The sequence below is a fragment of the Netta rufina genome (assembly GCF_964035555.1).
Source record: "Netta rufina genome assembly, chromosome: 6".
Lineage (NCBI taxonomy): Eukaryota > Metazoa > Chordata > Aves > Anseriformes > Anatidae > Netta > Netta rufina.
This window is the reverse complement of record NC_140129.1, coordinates 11,695,755-11,717,052: the sequence shown is the minus strand read 5'-3', so window position 1 is coordinate 11,717,052 and position 21,298 is coordinate 11,695,755. Positions and strand designations below refer to the sequence as shown.

The 21,298-nt window shown below is 48.4% G+C and overlaps 1 protein-coding gene across 37 annotated transcripts in view; it reads left to right on the top strand.

Moving 5' to 3' along the window:
* Positions 1 to 21,298, top strand: part of HDAC4 (histone deacetylase 4) — a 234,312-nt gene that overhangs the window by 38,414 nt on the left and 174,600 nt on the right. For 3 of the 37 annotated variants that reach the window (XM_084288694.1, XM_084288693.1, XM_084288692.1), the window contains one exon: positions 321 to 1,533. The exons of 29 other annotated variants lie outside the window; for them this stretch is intronic. The gene's annotated coding sequence lies outside the window, so the exon portion shown is untranslated. Of the gene's footprint in view, positions 1 to 201; positions 1,534 to 21,298 lie in introns of all 37 variants that reach the window. 5 more of the 37 variants (XM_084288696.1, XM_084288695.1, XM_084288697.1 and 2 more) reach the window with 4 other exon arrangements.

The window sequence follows — 21,298 nt, the reverse complement described above, 5'->3', positions numbered from 1 at the left end:
TCTTCTTCGGGCTCTCATTTTGGCTCAGGGTGGCTGGGCTCCCTGTCATCTCCTGGGGTCTTCGGCCACCGCAGGCTGCTCTGCTGGAGGCAACTTAGGACGCCGCCTTAGTTTCTTGGTCAGTTTTAACAATTAAAAAAGAGATTTGTTCAGTTTCTGCTAGAGGTGTATCAGAAATGCTGTTCTTCCACCTGCCTGCAGCTCTGGGTGGCTGCCTGCCTACCTGCCCGAGGGAGGTGGGTGCTGCCTTGGCTCGAGCTCCTGGTGGTAGGCCGGGTGGCAGAGGAATTGCCTGCGACGTTACTCACCGAAGCCTTCAGGTATCGAAGGGATACGCATCCTGCAAGATTTCCTGTGAGTGGGCTTGTGCAGAGGAAAAAATGGAAATTAGCTCTCGGAAGAGGCTGTGCGTGACACACGTTTGAAGGAAGCCCGCTAGGAGGGTACGGCTGGGTTTATGCAACGCCTGCTGCGCGTCAGGCTCCCTTTTTCCTGAAAGACCCGCTGGTCCCATTCCAGGACAGACCTTACACCCCCAAATTGCAGCGATTGTTACTCTACCTGCTTTATTCTTCCCATGCACAGCAGGTCCCACGCTCGCTTCCCTTAAAAACAACGTGCGGCGATGAGGTTGTTGTCAGCCAAAATCACCACGTCCCTGCAGGAATCGGCCTTCACTTAAGCCATAAATCCCATCATCAAGATTGGTCCTTGAGCAGGCTGCCAGTGCTCATCATCCTGCCTGATGGTAAGCGGTGGGAGATGCTCAGGCCTCGAGACACAAGGCGGAGAACCCGAGTTGAGTATGGAGTAATTCTTGCCACCGGGGCGCCTGAGAACCTGGATGCTTCAGCCTGGACGCCAAAGGTGCAGTTTAGAGAAACGAAGTACGCGTGCGGTAGGAAGTCTGGAGGTGGTTTGCAGTTTGGGGTCACTCGCTGCACGCTCTGAACTATGGAAAATAGTTTGTGGATGCAATTTTCCGAGAATGTGGGATTTTTGGTGAGTCAGCACAGTTCCGGATAAAATCCTGAGCATACTGCAGAGAGGGGCACCGCGCTGTAAGTCCTCAGGAACCAGCACGAGCAATGTTATTTTGCAGCTTATTTGCAGGGTTTTCCTTCCCATGTGTTGTGTTTGAGGGGCGAATTCATTCTACCTGATAACCGTGGGGGTAGGGAATGAAATTATGAAATTAAAATATTGTAATAATAAAAGTATTGTAATAATAAAGCAATTATGGAATTACCACCATGTCCCGTGTCTGAAATGCTGGTGTTTTGTTGCATCTCTCGGTGCTGGGGAGGGAAGCACACGCAGACACGTTCTGGAAAGAAACCTGTCATCTCCTCTGATACCGTATGCTCCACGCTCGGTGCGGCGAAGTGAGACTGAAACCTCGCTGGCATGTGAAAATCACCTGTGTTCAGCTGAATCAGCTTCATAACCAGCGCCGCACGACTTCCTGAATTGCTGCAGAGGAAGGATGTGCTGTTGACTCAGAAGGAGGTTTATAATGTGTCTGGGGACAAGGTCAGCAAAGTAGATGTCTGATTCTGAAAGTTACATGTTTACCATTGTAGTGGGTTTACGTGGCAAGGTTTTGGTAGCAGGGAGCCATAGGGGTGGTTTCTGTGAGAAAGATCTAGAAGCTGCCCCATGTTTGGGAAGGGCCCCATTGTTTTCCAGATCCGAGCCAATAAGCGATGTTGTTTTTCGCCTCTGTGAGAGCATATTTAAGACAGGGAAAAAACGCTGCGCCACACAGCAGCCGGGAGAGTGAGAGGAGCGAGGAACAGCCTTGCGCCAAGGTCAGTGTAGAAGGAGGGGGAGAGGTGCTCCAGGCGCCGGAGCAGAAGTCCCCTGCGGCCTGTGGTGAGGACCATGGTGAAGCAGGATGTCCCCCTGCAGCCCATGGAGTACCACGGTGGAGCAGGGTTCCATGCTGCAGCCCGTGGAGGAGACCACGGTGGAGCAGGTGGCCCTGCACCGACGGAGGCTGCCGCCTGTGGAAGACCCCTGCCGGAGCAGATTCCGGGCCGGACCTGTAGCCCGTGGAGAGGAGCCCACGCAGGAGCAGGTGACCCGGCAGGAGCTGCTGCCCGTAGGGGAGCCAGGTTGGAGCAGTTTTCTCCTGAGGGATGGACCCCGTGGTACGGACCCATATCTGGAGCAGTTCTGGAAGAGCTGCTGCCTGTGGGAAGCCCACGCCGGATCAGTTCATCAAGGACTGCATCCCGTGGGTGGGACCCCACAGCACAGGGGACGAGAGTGACCGAGAAGGAGCGGCAGAGAAGAAGTGCTGTAGACTGACCATAACCCCCATTCCCCGTTCCCCTGCGCCGCTCGGGGGGAGGAGGTGGAAGAGGGTGGATGGGGGGAAGGTGCTTTTGTTTTTTTTTCCTTTGTTTTCTCACTTCTCTTGCTTGTTAGTTGTAGGCAATAAATCTTACTATCTCCTTATGCCGAGTCTGTTTTGCCCGTTACAATAATTATTGCGTGATTTTCTCGTCCTTATCTCAATCCTTGAGCCCTTTTCACATATTTTCTCCCCATTCCTCTTTGAGGAGGGGGAGTGAGAGAGCGGCTGTGGTGGAGCTCGGCTGCCCACTCGAGCGGAACCACGACAACCATATGCTTTGAAGAGCATGAATCACGGGGACAGCAGAAATGATTTGGAAGCCCCAGTCTGGGGGAAGCACACAGCCGTGTGTGTGTGTGTATAACGTGCAGGCCAAAATTAGGAGATGAAGAGGGGGCACATGGTGTGGAGCCGCATTTCCATGGGTAATAGTAACATGACAGGGCCGCGTGGAATTGGTGTTTGCATCATTACATTTGTGACTTGCTTACATAACTGCTTCACCTGGGTGCAAACCTGAGTGCTCCTCGTGGCGTATTTATATAAACTTCTGGCTGCACAGCCACAAGGGCTATGTGCAGAATAAATTTCTGACCCGAGTTACGGAATGGGATCTCCTCTTTGTGGGTTTAAACACCCCTCTCTCCTCCGCCCCCCGCCCCAAAAATCAGTCCTACTTTTTTCCTTCTGGAAACTGCTCGTTTGTCTTTAATGCCTTTTGTCTGCCTCAAATGTTGTCTGTGTGTGTGTGTGTGTGGCATAGCTGAAATTTTTATGAACAAGAATGTAAACAGCAAATCCACACAAGACTTGCAGAAGAACTCGGTAGATGTAGTGCATCATCTGTTTGTTATGTAATCTGATATAATGGAAAATGGAAATAGAAACCAGATGTCAAGGCAGAGCAATTACAATTTTTCATCTGCCAGCATTACAGTAAATGTACTTTGTATTCCTTTCCCCCGAATGTGGAGTTTTATTTGTTGGGGGATTGGGAAAGTGCTGCAGGGGACTTGAGAGCTCTCAGCGTGATTCTTGCTTAAAGACTTTGTTATTCTGTACTTATGTTCTTTCATGTAATTAAGGGCTGCGTGCTACTCCAGATCTACTGGCTAGGGTATTTCTAATTTAAAGCAAGCTGAACGAAGCTGCTTCATCTCAGGGGACCACCTCTGTATGTCCAGCCGTGTAGGTTATATGGTCAGGTTGCAGACGTGCACTAAATTTAGCATTCCAAGAGAAGCTGCTTTCTTTATCATGCTTGATTAAGTTTTGTAAGAAAATCCTGTCCAAACAGGTTTGATGCAGGCTCTGCCGTGGCTTCTCTAGCTGAAGAAATGTCTAGGAGGAGAGCAGATGGAAGCTGCGGTTAGCTTGTTTTCTGAAATTCACTGTGTGACTGGGAGGATGAAAGGGAAAATGGATAAACATTGATCCTTTCTGTTGGGGAAATGGATTCCTCCACTGATAGTTTATCCAGGAGGTTTATCTCTGCTGCCTTCCATTAAATAAGGCAACCCCTTGGCTGAGAGAGGAATCGATAACCATCTATCTTCATATGCATCTTCACAAGTTGAAGCATATATAAGATCTCGGGGCGGTGAGTGATTTTAATTCCCCTGTTTTCCCCTCGTGTTTCTGAACCTCCGTGTTGCTGCTGCTGCAGACTTTCTCTCTTCCCTTCTGTATTGCTCAGTCTGTTGAAGCTCACGGGACAGCACTACCTGGCTGGGGTGGAGTTCGTGCTTGGCAGAGGCCAGGGGGGCTGGAAATGCATTTTTTTTAATTTTTTTTGTGCAGACACCAGGCCTCGGGGGAGCAGGAGAGCTCCGGGAGCCGCGCTCTGCGCTGGGCATTCCAGGCGCGTTCGGCAGGCTGGCTTTGGCACCGCTGATTTACAGTTCCTCTTGGTGCTCTGTTTCACTGACAGCTGTGGAGTATGTTATGGATGAAGCTTTCATGTTCCCCTGAATAAAAATCTTTTTATTGTGCACTGACAGCTTTTTACTGGGTGGCTGCTGCTAGGCGTACCTTAGATGCTAAACAGGCCTTTATTTTCTGTCTCTCTGCAAGGAATAATAAGTCGGGAATCTTTCATGAACCTGCTATCTTCATTTATCTGTGTTCCACGGATAGCTTTAAGAAACTGTTAAATCACTTGTATGTTCCAGCCGAAGGAAGTGCTGGCAATGAATGAAAGATCCTTGCTTCTTTTAAGCAGCAAGTTCCTTCTTTTTAAGAGCGAGGATGCGAGATCAATGCGAGCTTTTGCTGCCAGCCTCTACAAATAGCATCCAATCCTTACTGCCTCTCTCAAGGACAACCTGGAAAGTGGACAAGAACACCTGGGAAGGAGTTCATTATCCGTGGTTACTGCTGAAATCTATCCTGATACCGTGTAATGACTTCTGCGGGGTCCAGTAACGTGGGATGTCAGGCTCTCGTGCGAAGAAGTTCTTCATGCTTGTGAATTAGGAAGCAAACGAGGGGTTTCTTCCGTTTCTGCAAGGCCAGGTAAGGGTTCTTCCATTTCTGCAAGGCACTGTGGGCTTCGTCCCTGGGCACAAGGCTCCTGGAGCTGGCACTCTGCGTGCTGCTGGGTGGCAGGCAGCGGTCTTCTGGAAATGAAACCAACACCACGTGAAGCAGTAACGAGCTTTGGTAATGAACGGTGGGCCTGGCTTGCTGGAGAGGCTGACAGAAGGCTTGGGGACTTGATGTCATCTTGCTTCAGTCCCAAGCATGGTGGAGAAGTGCATGGCTTGAGCTTCAGCCTGCTGGATCTGTATGGACCATGTCGGGTATGGAGCGTGGTGAACATCAGCAAAGGAGACTGGGATGGACGCAAAAAATCAGATCATTTCCTCCTCGATCTTGAATCCGATTTGAATATTTCGATTCAAACTTCAGATACTAATTTACAGGCTGCTCTCTCCTGTTCTTTGGCTAGTGGTCTCCTGCTGTTGTCTCCGGGAAGGAATCCCTGGGGGAGCCTTCATGTTACAGCATATTCCTCTTTTTGGAGGAATTCAGGGATTTCACTACTGTGAAGAGACTTCTGTACGACTCGCTGCCTTTGTGAGCCGAGAACATCTTCGGGGCCAATACGGACAGCCACGTAAGCCTGAGAGTGGTGGTAGAAGGAAATGACCTTTTTGTTTTTTTCCTTTTTTTCTAACATAAGTCAGTGGAGTGTTTACGAGGAGGAGCCTTTGGAAAGGAAAACAAGTCAACGCAGGAGCTGCTGGGCTTGGTGGCTGTGCTGCGGCTCTGTCACATTGGTTGTGACCAGGCTCCGTGACCTTAATTCCGAGCCAAGGGAACCTGATTGTGCAGAGTGCTTTCTGGGGACAAAAATACTAGCAATAGCTGGTCACATGTCGCCGGGAGCTCGTACTATAAAAACAGCACTTCTGTGGAAAGCGACCTTCAGCATGGCTGCGAATGTTCGCGGTGTTATTTTTAACCTGTCTGGGTAAATTTCCAATACAAATGCCGGTGCCAATCTGATGGGTGCGCTCTCCCGAAGCCTTATCTGCTGCTTTCTAGTGCAGTGACGCATCAGGTGGAACAGCCCCTTTCGGGGCTGGCTTCTCAGGTTTGTGTCTCCGGGCCCAGAGAGAAGGAAATACCTCAGCCCTGTGCTGTTGGTGTGTAGGGTTGTAGGAGGCTTTCTTCTTAAAGACTCGTTTTAATGATTTTTTTTTTTTGTTTTAAATGCTTTAACTAGGGTTTAAAAATAGACGAAGGCTGTACTTTGATTAGGTTGCTGGCACTGACGTCAGCGCGTGACATTTATCTGTGTACGGATTTGTCGTGCTGTTGACTAAGGCTTTATTTACACAATTGAGGATATTTCTGTCCGCGGCGAGGGGAATGAGGAACATCTCGGCTCGGATCATGTCCTTGCCCTTAGTACTCCTGAAGCCTGGCCTTCTCCCCTTCCACTTGATTTCTACTAGGATGGCAGCAGATTTTTTTATTTATTTATTTATTACACAGAATATCTTTTATTTCTTTAATTCATTTATATTAACTGACTGATCTGTGAATGCCACTGTGACATTCTGGGGGCAGACGTGCGTGCACTTGAGACTAAATGGACAGCGCTGTCTTAATGCAATTGTTGCATTTTTATTTCTGTTCTTGGTTTCTTTACCCTTCTGTGGTTAAAAAGGCAGCTTGTTGGTACTGTGATCCCTTCAGAAATACTTCTGACCAGAGGGTGGGGAAAGAACAGGGAGACGGGTAGGCTCTTGAGTGCATGAGGAGGTGGAATGAGTGTTTGGAGGCTTCCTGCTCGCATCCTCATTTTACCTCCTGAGCAGCCTAGAAGAATCTCGCCGATGAGCTTGATACACAGTCCTTCTAGCAAAATGTTTTTTTTTTGTTTATGCTTTTTGCTTTGGAGTTGCTTTTGTTTGTTTTGCAAGTATGAAAACCTCTCGAAGAAATTCAGAGTATTTTTCCCCCATGGCTCATTTCAAATCAGAAACCTTTTGAAAGATCTAACTTTCACTGTGCCATTTGAAGTGAGAGGAGTTCAGCTCAGTTCCTGGTCTTGTTTTTACTTACTGGTTTGGGAATTTTGCGTGCAGTCGTGCAAGCAGGAGTAGCTCATGGAGAAAAGAGGTGTTAAGGCTACGGTGAAAATGATGATGCTTCATAAAATAAAACTGTCTGGACTCAGAGCCCTTAAATACATGACTTGGTTAACACCAAAGCTGCAAAGACATCATGCTGTGTACCCTGTGCAGCAGGAGTGTAAAATTGACTGGGGCTATGTTGATGAGCGAACTCATAGGAGCAATTCTGAGATTTTTCTTCAAAAACCAGTTTGTGTCTAAACAACTGCAACAAACTCATGCATCAAAACACTCCACCTCCAACCACAAAGCCATGTTTTCAAAGCTGTAAATGACTTGCATTGAACAAGGTAAAGGAAGTCCATGCTGGAACTGGTTTGCCTTTCAGCCTCAGACTGGTCTTGTACTTCAGTCAACCTTTGTGGAAAAGTTTTAAGCTTCTGCTGGAAATGTTAAAGCTTCTGCTATTGTAATACCTGATTAAAGAAATAGCTAATGCAAAAGGATTGAATTGCTGGTATTAAAAAAAAGTTTGCTCTTATGCAGAGATTATCCCATTACCACATACTTAATCCAAAACTTTTATCTAGAGAGCCATTAGGTGTCTTAACCCTGGCTTTAGCTGTTTTGCAGAGTTGCAACTTTGGTTATTTTGCCAACTTTCTAGCTCAGAGCCGGGCCAGTTCTCCAAAGGATGAGGCTTCAGCTGATGCAGCGATACCTGCTGAGGGGTGAGGAGCTTGCAGGCATGGCTGGGGGCCCAGCAGATGGCCTTTCTTAGAGGAGAGGGAAGCGAGTTTCCATGTGTGGGTCTTAATCTCAATGTCATAACGTGTTTGCCTGCTGTGGCAAATCCGTAGGCAGGAGCTGTTGCAAACGGAATGCAATATTGGGCCCCGTGGGGCTTGTTGAAATGTCTAGGAAATCGAGAGGAAGCATCAATACCTTGTTTTCAGGCTGGAAGAAAAGCTAAAGTGAAAAAGCACTCGTAGAGTAGAAACTTGGGCCGGGCTGGTTAGTTGAAGCTGAGAAGCAGAACTTTTTCTCCATGTGTTTGCTTAAGGCTACAGCTTCTAGGTTGGGCTCTCAGGTAGACCCAGCCCAAGAAGTGCAGGATTTGTGATTCAGGCTTCAAGATGCTCACTGCCACTTCTTCAGTTCTTGCTCCAGACTTCAGGTTTGGAAGCTGACCTCTTCTTTTATCCCTCCTGCCCCTCAGCCCGTACTGAGTCGGTTCATCAAGTGCCTGCATCGGCTCCATCCGTCAGCTCCATGTCTGATCCTGCAAAACACCAATGCTGTTTTAAGCCTGGTATAATCCTAACCTGTGAGGGAGCTCTGAAAAGAGAACCCCAGCACCTCCTGCTGCTGCTGAGGCTCGCAGGGCTCCCGGTCATCTACCCACAGCAGGGAGCGCAGGGTGCTGGTGAAGTCAGCGAGAAAACCTCTTATCACAGCCTCCCCAAACCTCGCTCTTTCCAACTGGAAGTGTTTGTTCAGTTTTATGTTTTTTTTTTTTCTTTGTTTTTTGTATTGCCTTTCTGGTAACTGTGTGGTGAAGGATTCGGTGCACCTCTGCTGCTCATCCGTGCAGAGTGAACTCTCAGCACCGTACGGCCATCCAGAGCAAATTTTTTCCGTCCCACACCAGCCAACATCTGCCATGTGTTTTGCATGCACGAGCACATGACTGCTAGTGAAAACAGGCAAGAAAGTACAAGTTGCTTAAAAGTCTGAGGTTTTTGGGGGTGCATTTCATCCAGTATATAGCCAGTTGGTCTTTTGTCTCTTTTATTTATGCTACCGCGCTCGTCTGTTTTATCGTATCCAAAATTGTGCAAATTGAAAGGAGACTTAAATGTGTGCAGTATAACAAAGCAATAAAGTACGTTAAAAAAAAAAAACAAAAAAACAAACAAACAAAAAAAAAACCACACACACACACAAGGAAGTGCTTAGAATTTGATTTCTTCACTGTCAAATCAGCTGCTGTAATAATGAGAACATTTCTGGTTTTGTGAGTCTTGGCCCTCAAAGGGAAATTGGAGCTGGGCTAAGAAAACAGTTGAGGGGGGCCTGCTTTCAGGATTGCTATTGAAGAGAGCTCTTAACTCAAACTGCTGAGCTGAGAGAGGCAATTTTTTTTTTTAAAGCTGGTGTCTGTGGTGGATGGTACTTAAGAGCTGTCAGGTTCTGCCTCCTCGGGTTTTAAGGAGAGCATTAATTTGTGCAGCGGCCGGTCTCCAGCTCTGCCTGCTGGTCTCTCGCCCTCTTCTGCACAGCCACAGGAGAAAGCCCGAGCTGACCAGCAGCAGCTAGAAGATCCTGTAGAAAGAAAAAGCTTTCCTGTATGCATAACTGAAAGGTGATGGCGTTATTGGGACTGGCACGTGTGTCCTTTGCTTGTGTATTTGAGCCGTGCTATGGAAACAGCTTCTGGGTAGTAAGTATGTATTGGGATCATGGTAGTAAGTTTGAATTTGTCCTCAACACAGACAACAATAAAGGAAAATGACTGGAAACTCTTGATTAAAGGCTGATACAAATTGGCTTGCAGACTTTGTCAATTGATCATACTATTGCAGCGCTGTAGTCTATGCCCAGATGAAACACGGGTTTATTCTGTAAGGCTCTTCAGCCCTACAGGGGAGCGTGTAGCTGAAGTCCGCTTGCTGCAGGAGGATGTGAGATTTGTTGCTGTTTTCTGAAGCTGTGAAATTAGCTGTTCCAGCCGAACATGATGTGTGCTGGAAGCAGCAGATTAATCACACTGATCTGTGTGTGGATTTTACCTGGCCTTGATGCTGTAGCAGGAGGAAAAGGCACACAAAATAACATCCCGTAAGCGAAGTCCACTGGTAGAGGGGTAAATCCTGGTGCCGGTGTCAGACTGTGGATAGCATGCCTGTGAAATCTGGGGGAATTATTCCACAGTGGATGAAACCTGCTGAGTAAAACCTCCGTTATGTCCACTGGTGGCCCTCATGTGTCTGTGGAATTTTTTTAATAGCACTTCTTTAATTTGTGCTCACCTGCGGGCTTGCTGCCACTGCTAAAAATGATGCATTTTCTGTGCGAGCCGAAGCATGGCACAGAGCTGAGCAGATCGCTTCATGTCCTGCCCCAAGGCAGCTGCTGCTTTCTAAAGCTTTGTGATCTTGCCCCAGAAAAAGAGAGCTCAGAGAAGCTGCCATCCCAGGGAGGGGACTCGCCGTTATTCCCTCACTGCCTTCTCCCACAGATTTTGGTTTTCCAGGGTCTTGCCTGCTGTGCTGGACAAAGGTTGTAGGTCCATAGGATGCTATTTTGGGGGTACTAGGCAGGTTATTGAAGTGAGAACATTGTCTTGCATTGTGGCTGAGCATTAAGGGTATGAGGCCTCCTGTGCTGTCCGCCTTTCACTTGGGGATCTTTCTGGAGAATTTGCTCGGTGTTGCATGGGATGGGCTTGCACGTGATGGGGCTGTAATTGTGTCTCAGTTATCCGGGGAGCAGCTGGACTGTGAGTTATGGAGTGTGTCTGCTTCTGTTGAACGAGTGCACTGGGGAGAGCTGCCCGAAGAAGGGCCCAGCTAGGGATGTTCTCGTGGATTTGAAGATGAGGCAGTCCGATCGCTGACCCGTGCTGCTTTAGGCTTTTATACCATCTCCCATCTCGCTTTTTTTTTTCCCTAAGAGATATAATGTATTGCCCGCGTGCACAATCCTTGCATTTATAACTTCCCTGCTCGGAGCATTCACGGCGTGCAGATGTTCATAAAACAGACATTCATGTCTCGAAAACTCCGCTGGCCTGTGGTGAATGGGAAGCTTTCCCAGGTAAGCTAGAGAACCACCGTAGTCGGCTCCCGAATAAATGAACCTTTCATCCCTTACGGGAGGGAGAGGGAAGCACCACCTTGCTGTGAGCGATGCGAGGAGTGCCTTCCAAACGCTAATTTGGGGCAGGTACCCAGCAAAGGACATGGGGCACGGCGGAGCCCTCGGTGTCTGCACCCGCTGGTCGTGTGGGGAGCACAGGGCCTGCTCGAATCGCAGCGTTATCGGTGACGGACGGGGTTTTCACGAGCAGTCTGAAAGGTTTGAAAGCAAAAGTTCAGCTGAGAAACTTGCACTTCCCTGACATCTCTCAGGACCGACGTGTATGTTCCCAACTAATGCAACACCCTGAGTTTAGTCACTGCGTTGAAAATGGATGAAAAATAGTTCTCAGCTTTTGTGGGGCGCCCCCACGAGTGTTTAAGCAACGTCGGTCTGCGTAACACAGCACCCCGAGCTCCTCTGCTCGAAGGCGTTTGGGTGTAAATCTGACATTACTGAGGGCTTGTTTGAGTGTGACATCTCTGGCTTGTCTTGTGGTCTTGCAATTCCATTGCGTTTTCTGCGTCGCCTCTTGGAATAAACTCCTGTCTGAAGGTGCTGGTGTTTGAACTAATTGCAAGGCAGCTTTGCAATTCCTTCTGCTAAGTGAATGTTGTACACTGCTGCCTTGGCTTGAAGGGAGTTTTCTCTACCAGTCCCTAGTCTTAAACACCTTTGCATTTGGTTGCTTAGTACTGTTTTTGTGTGAGTCCCCTAAAAACTCTACGAAATACCTGGTTTTGGAGTACTGGCAAGCAGAGGTGCCAGTGCAGGGTGCTGGGACTCGATGTAACGCTGTAGGATGGCCTTCCACGGAAAGGAGGCTGGGCGTCTCTGCAGTGTGGGTTCAGACCAGTGACATCCAGGGGCTTTTCCCTTCTTTTTTGGGGCTGGAGAGCTGAGCTGTGCAGGGACCTGCAGATCCTCTGCGTGGGACAGGCAGCTCTGTGCACGCTTATCACTGAGCCAACGCTCGTGGCTGAAAACCACAAAGCCCAGTCCGTAAGGTGGCTTGTTAAAAGCAGAGCCGAAAGGTGATGTCAGGTGGCTGTGCTTATTGCATCCCGCTGTGCATTCTGCACTTTCTGAAGCCTTGAAAAGCAGAGCACGGTTCCCGCGGGGTGGAAAGGAGCAGAGCTGGAGGGGACGTGCGCGGCGAGCGGCGTTGGGAGCACAGCATCCAGTGCTCGGCTTCAGTTGCAACAGAGCCACGGGCCGTGTTGCTCAACGGGCAGCTCTTTAGGTAAGCATTGATTTTGCAACGCACAGCCAGCAAAATTAAACTGGGTAAATCACTGCTGGGAAAACAAAGTTGTTTTTTCTTCTTTCCCGTGGCTTCTGTCTGTGGATGAAAGTGAGCTGCAGAGCCCCGAGCTCTGAGTGTACGCTAACCAGGTTCCAGCCTTGATTCTCTTCTCCGAGTTGTAATTACATTTTTAAATGAATAAGTGATAAGGAATTTGCACACGGGGGACACTCCTTGTGCCATAAAGTTATACTGCAGCTGTTTGGGTCCTGCTCCAATCAAGCTCTGATAAACTGATTGACCTGAACGATACAAGGTACGCACCGGTTGATGCCAGATAAAATAAACACACTCATACCTGCGTTTAACAGCTCAGTTGTTTCATCTCTGCCTGTTTATAGCAGCTTCCCAGACTCATTTGCTCTGATATCAGCACTGGAGAGAGCGGGGCAGGCCAGCAGTGGCCGGGCTGTCCCTGTGTGCATCCAGCCCCGGGCAGCAGCATGAGGATGGTGCTCAGCGAGGCAGCCCCCAGCTCTGTGCAGAGCCCACTGGTATAAATAGGTGCAGGAAAAAAAAAAAAGCTTTGTTTTTTTTTTTTTCCTCCCCTAAGGGGGTGGAGAGGCGAGGACAGTTGTCTGCGTTTCGCCCCGGGGACTGGTGTCAAGTGAGAAGGCAAATTTAGCTCCGGTCTGTGCGTGTTTGCGAGTGCTGAACGTGAGCTCTCACCGCGCCGCCAGCCCTGCTTATCGCGCACCTTTGACCACCTCACCCCCTGATCTCTGCCCGCTCACGGCTCCTGCTGCTCCCTGCCCGAAGAACGCTGTGTCTCCAGCAGTGCTTCGTCTCCTCCCTGATGCTGTGAATTTTTCACTGTCTAAAGAAGTGAAACGCTTCTGGATTGCATCTGTGCAAGGCTATTTCAGGCAGCCCGGTTCGCAGCCCTGCGGAGCGATATGATACAGTCCTACAGCACTGCACAGAGAGAGGTCGGTGGCTTTGGACACACTGCATTTACTTCCCGGGCACAATATAGCTTCATCTCCTATGCAGAGATGCAGAAAGGTAAGGAGAAGCTTGCAGGAAATAATAATCTATTAAAGTAGAAGTAGTGGCTTTAAAAGAAATTGGACCATCTTTTCCAAAAGCAGGGTATGGAAACCGAGTTTGCAGTAGGACAACTCCAGGAGATCAGTGCATGTATGCTTAAACCAGGTTTTACAGCAAGGAAAACTGAGAAAATTGGCTCTGTGTTTTGTGTGAACTGTGAAAGAATAGCGTGGAAGGAGAAACAGGAGAGAGCACTAATCTGTATACAGCTGCGTGCGAAAGCTTCCCAGCTGTATTTTCTGCACGTCTTTACAAAGCTCACCTAGAGCTCCGAGCTACAGACCTTGCAGCTGCTAACAGTTCTGCTGCCTGATAGCAGCTGCTGTATTGACAAGTACATTTTTATCATGGGAGATGCTGGGGGAGTGGAAATGAGCAAGAAACAACTGTTTATATAATCCGCGCTGTATAGATCAATTACCGCGAAAACAAGTCATTCACTTGTCTGCAGCAGCACGCACCTTGAACTGCGCCCGCTATAAATAGCTGCAGCGCCTTCCAAGAAGTGCAAACTGAGTGCCTTTGTGCTCCCCTGGTGAGAGCAGGGAAATGGCAAATGGTGCTTTTAAGTCAGGACAGTTCCCACCGCGGTGCCAGCGCGTGCCACGAGTCTCACTGCTCGTGCCCCTTCCTTACAATGGCACGTATAAAATAACGCTGCCTTCCCCTTTCTTCCCCTAATTGCCAAATTGGTATTCCAGCAATAAAAAGGATTTATCAGCCGGAGCTCCTCTGGGACTCTGGTAGCAAGTCAAATTTCCAGTGCATGTAGAAAATTCTCACTGGTTTGATGGGAAATAATCATCGGCGACTCGTCGTCGTGCTTAAAGCTGCGTGCAGCAGAAACATGCTTGAGGTCAGCTCTACAGATGTGGCAGTCACCATGCTGTGAGTGGATGACATGTTTTTAACAAAGATGGATTTGCTGACAGGCGTGCAAAAAAAAAAAAATAAACTAGTTATGAAGAGTTTCAGCTACGCAAAGTACAGAGGAGTCAAGGTACTGCTGCTTGAGACATGGTGTTTTGGGTGATCCCCAAATTGCTTCACCCCATTTTTCCTCCTAGCCCAGTAACTCATTACACAGGCAGTAAGGCTTTTTTCTTGGTCGTACCGTGAGCTGGACTTCTATAGCAAGCTTTTTGCAGCCAGGTGGAGATGCTGATGACCACGCTAAGGCCTCTGCCTTTGCTTACTTCCAGTAAACCAGGAGGTTTTATTTCCCGTAATCACCGTTGGGGAAGTTCACACCTGGGCATTCCCGTTGGATTGGGAGGACCTGGGAAGTCTCTGCTGTGCTGCAGGTTTGGTGTTTGCATAATTCCCTTCCTAACAGGACTGAGGGTTTAGGAGAAATGAGCTTCCTTCCCCAAATCGTTGCTTGTTAGTCCTTTATTCTTCCTCACATCTCGAGGTGCTCCTGAAGCAGCGGTTCTGTAACGTCAGGGAGAAGAGATCGAGCAACCTGTTACAGGTTTTGATTTGTTTTTTTCTAAATCTGATGGTGTTCAAACACCACTCTTGCTTTAGACTTGTGAAACAGCAAACCAAACCGCATCCTTCTGCTTTGGTTTTGGCCATTCGTGGTTACTGATGTGGAACTCCTCCAGAGGTGTGAGTGCGGTTCCTTGTGCTGCCATCCCTTCCCCCTGTCATCTTATTTGTTGTCCTTGGGCACCTAACGTGGCATTAAATTGCCTCGTTTTGCCCTTGCTGCTTAACGAGTTCTCACCACCTCTTAGCATTAATTAATGGGGGCTGCAGGGGGAACACCCTAAAAGAGATGTGCGCTCTGAATATACTTCTCACATTTATGTAGCACGCGTCTTATTGACTTCAGCTCTTAAATGTCTCCATTATTCACAAGTGGTAAAGCTGTGAGAGCTATCCAGGTCGTTCCAAGCAAGCGTCAATAAAACCTCCAACCACATCGCTCTCTATATGCTGTAATTTGCTCTCTCTTTAAAAAATAAAATAAATAAAAAATGTTGAGGCTGCAAAAGGGCAGGTGGTTAGGAGAGAGGAAGGTAGATTAGTCCTGTACAATATTTAAAGACATATTATAAAAAGTATTTAAAGGGTCTGCTAATTACAGTGGGCACATCAGTGGGGTGGGAGGCTTTAGGGGGGCTGCAGAGCGGGGTCCCAGTGCTTCGGAGATCCGTGAGTGCTGCTGATGGGTTAGCTCTGTCCATACAAAGTTCCTGCCCATCCTGCATGATGCTGGGGATGCTCAGTAGCCTCTGGCTGCTTTCAGGGAGGGCAGGGTAGCATGAAGCCTCTGGAAAAAAATAAAAAATAAAAAAAAATGGACATAGGAGCAAACAAACAGTGAGATAATTACCATCCTGATTTGGAGGGAATGAGGGAAGAAGCCATCGGGGGCTGATGCTGTGCACAAGCTTGATTTCAGATTGGGGATGTAAGACTTTAAAGTGTACAAACAGTTCAATGAACTTCATTAATGCTGTCTGGGAGTTCCCCTGCACCCCACGCATAGGCTTAAATGGCAAAATGTTTAGCTCAGAATCACTTCACCCCCTATAAAAATCTTGAATCTATTCAGATACTTCTCATGCTAGTAATTGGATTGTGTTAAATCCTAAAAATGTTGAGAAAAATTAGAAATCAGAGAGCACATTGCCCAACAGTACTCCTTTTGAGCGGGTTCTTGCTGTTATCCTAAGCTAGACATCATTTTTGTGACACAGCAATGCGCATCGCCTCTTCTGACAGTCATTTTCCGCAGCTGTTAATCTTGATTATGAAAAATCTGTGGTCACGGATGTGCAAAGTAACAAAACTCCTGATGTAAAATGTTAGAGAAAACTGAAATGAAGGTGATGGAGTTGCTCTGAAATAGATGGTTTTTTGTCTCTTTTCACAAGGTGTCAATGAATGCTTAAGCATCCTTGCAGCAGGGAGAAATGTTTTGTTTTTAATTTTAGCCCTGCTAACGAAGTCTTGTCATGTATGTCAATGAGGAAGAAAGAAAATGACTACAGCTAACCGTAGGTTGTCATTAAAGCCGATTCCTCGCACTAAGCCAAAAACAACGCAAGATTTAGTTTCAGGACTTCCTAAATTTGTTAGTCACACTGATGTTTTCTTAAAACCCAGGCCTGAAGAGCGATCAACATTTACCGTAGGGACTAGATTGGAAAGCACTTACTTGTTCTTGTCTGTCACCTCGTCGTGCCCCATGTGTCGATCTCCCGCTGCCCTCTCCTCTATTTTAGGGGAACGTGCTTCAACTTCCAGCTGTTGACACTCGCAGACAGCTGCTTGTGGTGTCCTGCCCGAAAATCCCTTCCTCCCGTCGCTTGGCCAGCGCAGTAAGAAGCGCTCTCTTGTTTGGAGAGCACAGCTGAAGCTGAATCCTGCCAGATTTTTGGGCAGCAATGTAACGGGGGGGAAAAATCCTACCATTGCTGCATGGGTGCTTACTGGTGTGCTCGTAGCGCTTGAGAACTCAGTACTAATTTAAAAAAAATAAAGTCTTCCAGCCAGAGCGTTTACTTATAAACAGAGACAGGGGAGTTTCGTGGGAGCTGGGGTGGGAGGCCCTAAGTATAAAAAATACCAGCTCTGAGGTTTTTTTAAATCTTGGGATAAGTGATTTGTTCCCTTCCTAGCACCTCATTGTTTCCAGCACTTTTACTTCGGGACATGAGCTGCTGGAAGGTCTCTGGGCATCATTTTTTTTTAGCAACTTTCCCTACCTGGAGGTCTGGGGCACGTTGAGCTCTAGTGACTTAAAGCTGCCACGGGACTGCAGGTGTTTATACCGAGAAATGTCGAGGCAAATTAGCTTTTCAATTTCCTTCCCAGTGACATGCCGCGGTGCTTCATCAGCTAATTTCGTCAGGGCTTTGTGTGTTGTTTTTTATAATAATGACTAAACCAGAGGCTGAGGAGGGGTGGCCGCTCCAGCGGCGCGGCGTTAAGCGTGCTGCAGTTCGCTCCTTCACGTTGCTGCCTTCCTGACAGATTTTCTTCCATCCTTGCTGCTCCCCTCTGCTTAACTATTTCCATCTTGGTGAGTCAGATCTGTTATTCCCCTGGTGGTGGAAACGCTTCTGAGGCTGGTCCCAACTGCGCTAGTGGAGAGATGTCAAACTCGAGTGCCTCAAAGCCTCGCTCCTCTTGAGCCAGCTGGAAGGCTTATGGTATGCTGAAAGTGATTTCAGTGCTCACACTTAAAATATCCTCATTGTAGCGCAGCAGCACTCCTTAAATACAACAGTGGTGAAGGCAGGGATGGGGTCCAGCTTGCGGAGGGCTTTGGGCAGGCAGCAAGGAGCAGACATGCAGTGACAGGGGTTTTGTCCATGCACGGAGAGGTCGGTGCTGAAACAGGCACACATTTTAGAGGTGTTCACTTTGTCCTGGCTCTAATCTAGTCGCATGGACTGAAAATCTGTGAGTGGAGAAAGTTCATCAGGTAGCAGAGCTAGCTTGGAGAGCATTGGTTTGGTGCAGGCCACAGGGCAGATCTCGGTGTTTTCCAGCCCTTCAGAGGAAAAGATGGAAAAAGATCTCAGTAGGCACGCTGCTGGAGAGAAGATGCTCGTTTTTCTAGGGACCTTGGGAACCCGAGCATCATCCAAGTGCCTCTTGGCTGCGAGAGTTAGTTCAGAAGTTATGCTCATTTGAATCTCCTCACCTACCTTTGCAGTTGTCTTGAGATGGTTTGTGAAAAGATGAGGATGAAACGCTATCTTCCATTTCTTGTGTGTTGCTGGCAGGGTTTTTGTGTGTTGTTTTGTTTCCTAATTGTTTGCAGGAGCACAATGGTGTCATTTCCACGAGCTGTGATGGTAGAAGCCTCTCTGCATGCTCTGTGTGGTGGGTACTGTTAGGGTTAGTCGCTTGTTCCCTATATTCCTGCCCTCTTCCAGCTCGGAGGAGAGCTGGGATCGTGATCCGTGCTGTTTCTACTCAATTAGTGAACGCGGGGTACAGCATGGACTGACTTCACTGGGTGCTCTGTGAGCCCCGGGGCTGTGGCGGTGGGGCTCCAGCCTCTAATTCTGGGCAGATGTGGCCTTCCTGGAGCAGGAGGCCTGCTGCTGGCTCGGCCATCTCCCTCTGCAAGCCTCTCGGCTCCTTCCCGAGACGGCAGCAGTCTCCTGGCGGCCTGGCTGTGTGCTGCAGGTTTCCCTTTAGGCCGCTGTGTGGGTGAAGGCACGGCGTGGCATCACGCCTGCTTGTGGCCGTGTCTCTCAGAGCTACGTTGCGCTGAGGCGTGTGGGGTGTGTAGAAAGGGCCCTGCTTTTTGTATGTCTTTCATCGACATCTGTGAGCCTGCTGCGGAGCCGGCACGTGGTGCAGGGCAAGCAGGGAGCCCTCTGTGTGGGATCGGTTCGGGGTACGGCACAGAGAGCTGTGCTTGGAGCTGGGTCGGGTGCTGCTTGTGGCTCCCTCCTGCTGCATCACTATGGGATGGGGAGAAATGGTCCTGTCCTCCAGCATGGGTCTGGCCAGTGCTGCTGCTCTTGCTCTATGAAGCTCAAGGGGAAGGAGATGACAGGGAAGGAGAAGGAAGGGAAAACCTCTGCCATAAAGGAAGAGGGAGTAGGCTCAAACTGGGAATAGAAAGGCCAGAATACGTGGCTGGCACCGAGGCAGCCCTTCTGTCAAACTGCAGAGAACCGGCTCAGGGATATCCCTGAGTGCCACTCGCGTTATGACTTTATTCCACACGTTAATGCTGCCTGCCAAGCTGCAGGGGAGTGCAGCAAAACGCTTACTACACGTTTACGCCTGCAGATTTATTGCGACGCTATCTGTTACCTAGGAAAATCCCAATTGTTTTTTGAGGGGGGGAGAACAAAAACGACATTACTGCGCGTGGTCTGTGTTCGACTCTGCCTTTCATGATATCTGCTGAGCCTTTGAGTGCATCAGCAAGTTTGTCCACATGCTGTTTTTATGCAAGTGTTACGGTCTGACAACTATGAATCACCCGCTCAGCTCTTGATTTGCGTCAATCAAACCACATTTAAGAGAGGCTTTGTTCACGGTTTGGAACACGAGACCCAGGCAAGTGTGCAAGCGATGGCTCCGAGCAGATTCCCTTGAAACGGGGTTCAGTGGTCCAGGCTCAGGCTCCGGGGAAAAAGCCTGTGGTTAGCGTGGGAGATGAGAAGCTGCTGGTCTCCTTCCAGTCCCCTGGCAGCCTCCTGCTGATACGCTGGGTTATCACTCAGCTCTTTGAATCTCTCGCTTTATGGTGCAGGGATGTGTGTGTGTGCATAAGTTTCTTCGTGGCAGCGTGTATTTGTGTCCCTCCGCCCAGGGCTGCTGGGATCAGTTTTTATCTAAAGGGGCGCAGATTTGTCTTCACATTCAATCATTATTTTTTTAAATAAGCAAGGTTTCGATTGAGTTGAACTCATTAAAATCATCTTTCCATGTCTCCAGATGTGGGATTCCTGTCTTCCAGAATTATCTATGCTTTTAGACACCAAGCCTAAAAAGTGCAGAAAGAGGTGGTACCAAAAAAATTAAAAAAGGCAGTCCCCAAACTCACAAGTCTTCAGGCTGCTGGTATACCTAGCTAGAGATCTGAATGGTCACGGAGCCGTTTTGGCAAACGAAGGCTTGTGCTCGGTTGTGTGCAAGGACGAGTCGAGGTCCTTTTCCTTCGTTTAACCTCGTGGCACCCCTGTTTCGCTTGCAGGTGAGCGCAGCCCCCCCTTCCCCTCCTTCCCTGCTTCTCCCAGCCTTCGGCACCCTGTCCGAGGTCCCTGCTCCTCGCCAGCTCCGAGCGTCGTGTGCGAGCACGTTCTGCTTCCCCTTGTCCCGAACCCACCCCTGACCTAGTTCATCCTCAAACCGCTTCCCTGCCTCTTCCTCTCTCCACGCTTTCATCTCATTGAAGTCTCTTCTCCTCCTTCCCGTCCCCCTCTGGCACCAGGCCTCGTGCTCATCAAAACATTGATCTCATGGGCTGTATGCTTGCCAGCGTAATAAGGCCACTGCTCTTCCAAACACTTTTTTTTTTTTTTTCCCCGTCTTACAGTTTTTTTTCTTCATTGGACTTGCTTTCACTGTTATTTTTTTTTTTCAGGATGAAATTTAGGGGATTAATTCCTGCTTTCCCGCTGACGGTCATGGAAACGAGCTTATTTCCAAGTGTCACGATGCTGATCCTTATCTCATTTTATTACTTTCTTTGGGAACTGAGTAACTATAAGAATAAATTGCTGTAGCAGATGCAGCACATGGGCATATGGCAGTCTATTAATTACTCGTATCCTACCCAACTTTTAAAATAAATCGATAAATGTTGATGAAACACTAGAGAGCATACAGGGTTTCTTTTTTTTTTTTTTTTTCTCTGCCACCCCTGGACTTGCAGATTGTAATGTTTGACTGGTTTTAACTGTCCCATTTTTGGCCCATCTTAGTGCCTCCCTGTGGAAACAGGCACTGCCAGACCTGCTTGCCTCTTTCTTTGGACTCGTGGATCTCGTCGCTATCTGCTTTTAATTCTCTAAAGCAGACTAGCAAGGAGATAGGTGAAGTGTGGAGAGGCTGGAGAGGGCAAGCAGTGGACTGACAAGGAATAATTAACTGCTCAGACCAAGAAACGGTGCAAGTTAGGTTATTTTTCCTCTCCCTCACTCCAGAAAAAAATGAACATTGTCATTTTTCCTTAAGCAAATCTTTCTGGAGTTGTTACAAGGGCCATCCCCATCCTCCTCCATTATCCTGATGGACTCTCCTAGCCCATGTCCACTGCCTGGCAAGGGCCGGTCCGTGCATCTGCTCGTGCTTGTGGGTTATGGGACTGAGAAAGCTGATTTTTCTTTATAAGCTGTTCGTAAAGACAGAAGTCGATTCGCTGAATATCCCATTCTGTCTGGTGGTGCTCCGGGTACTTGATTTCTCTGCAGCGGAGAGGAATCCAACTCAAGTGTTGAGCGTGGAGAATGTGAATGTGGAATAGATTAAAAAAAAAAATCCTTAGAAGTGTGAAAATTGGTCCTGCAATGTTGCCATGACTCATAGGATCATTTGGGTTGGAGATGAGTTTTGGGGTCTCCTCTGTATGTGCTCGAGCAATTAATTCAGTGTCTCCGGTAGCGAGGGGCCCCAACTGAGCACAGCACCCAAGGGGTGGGC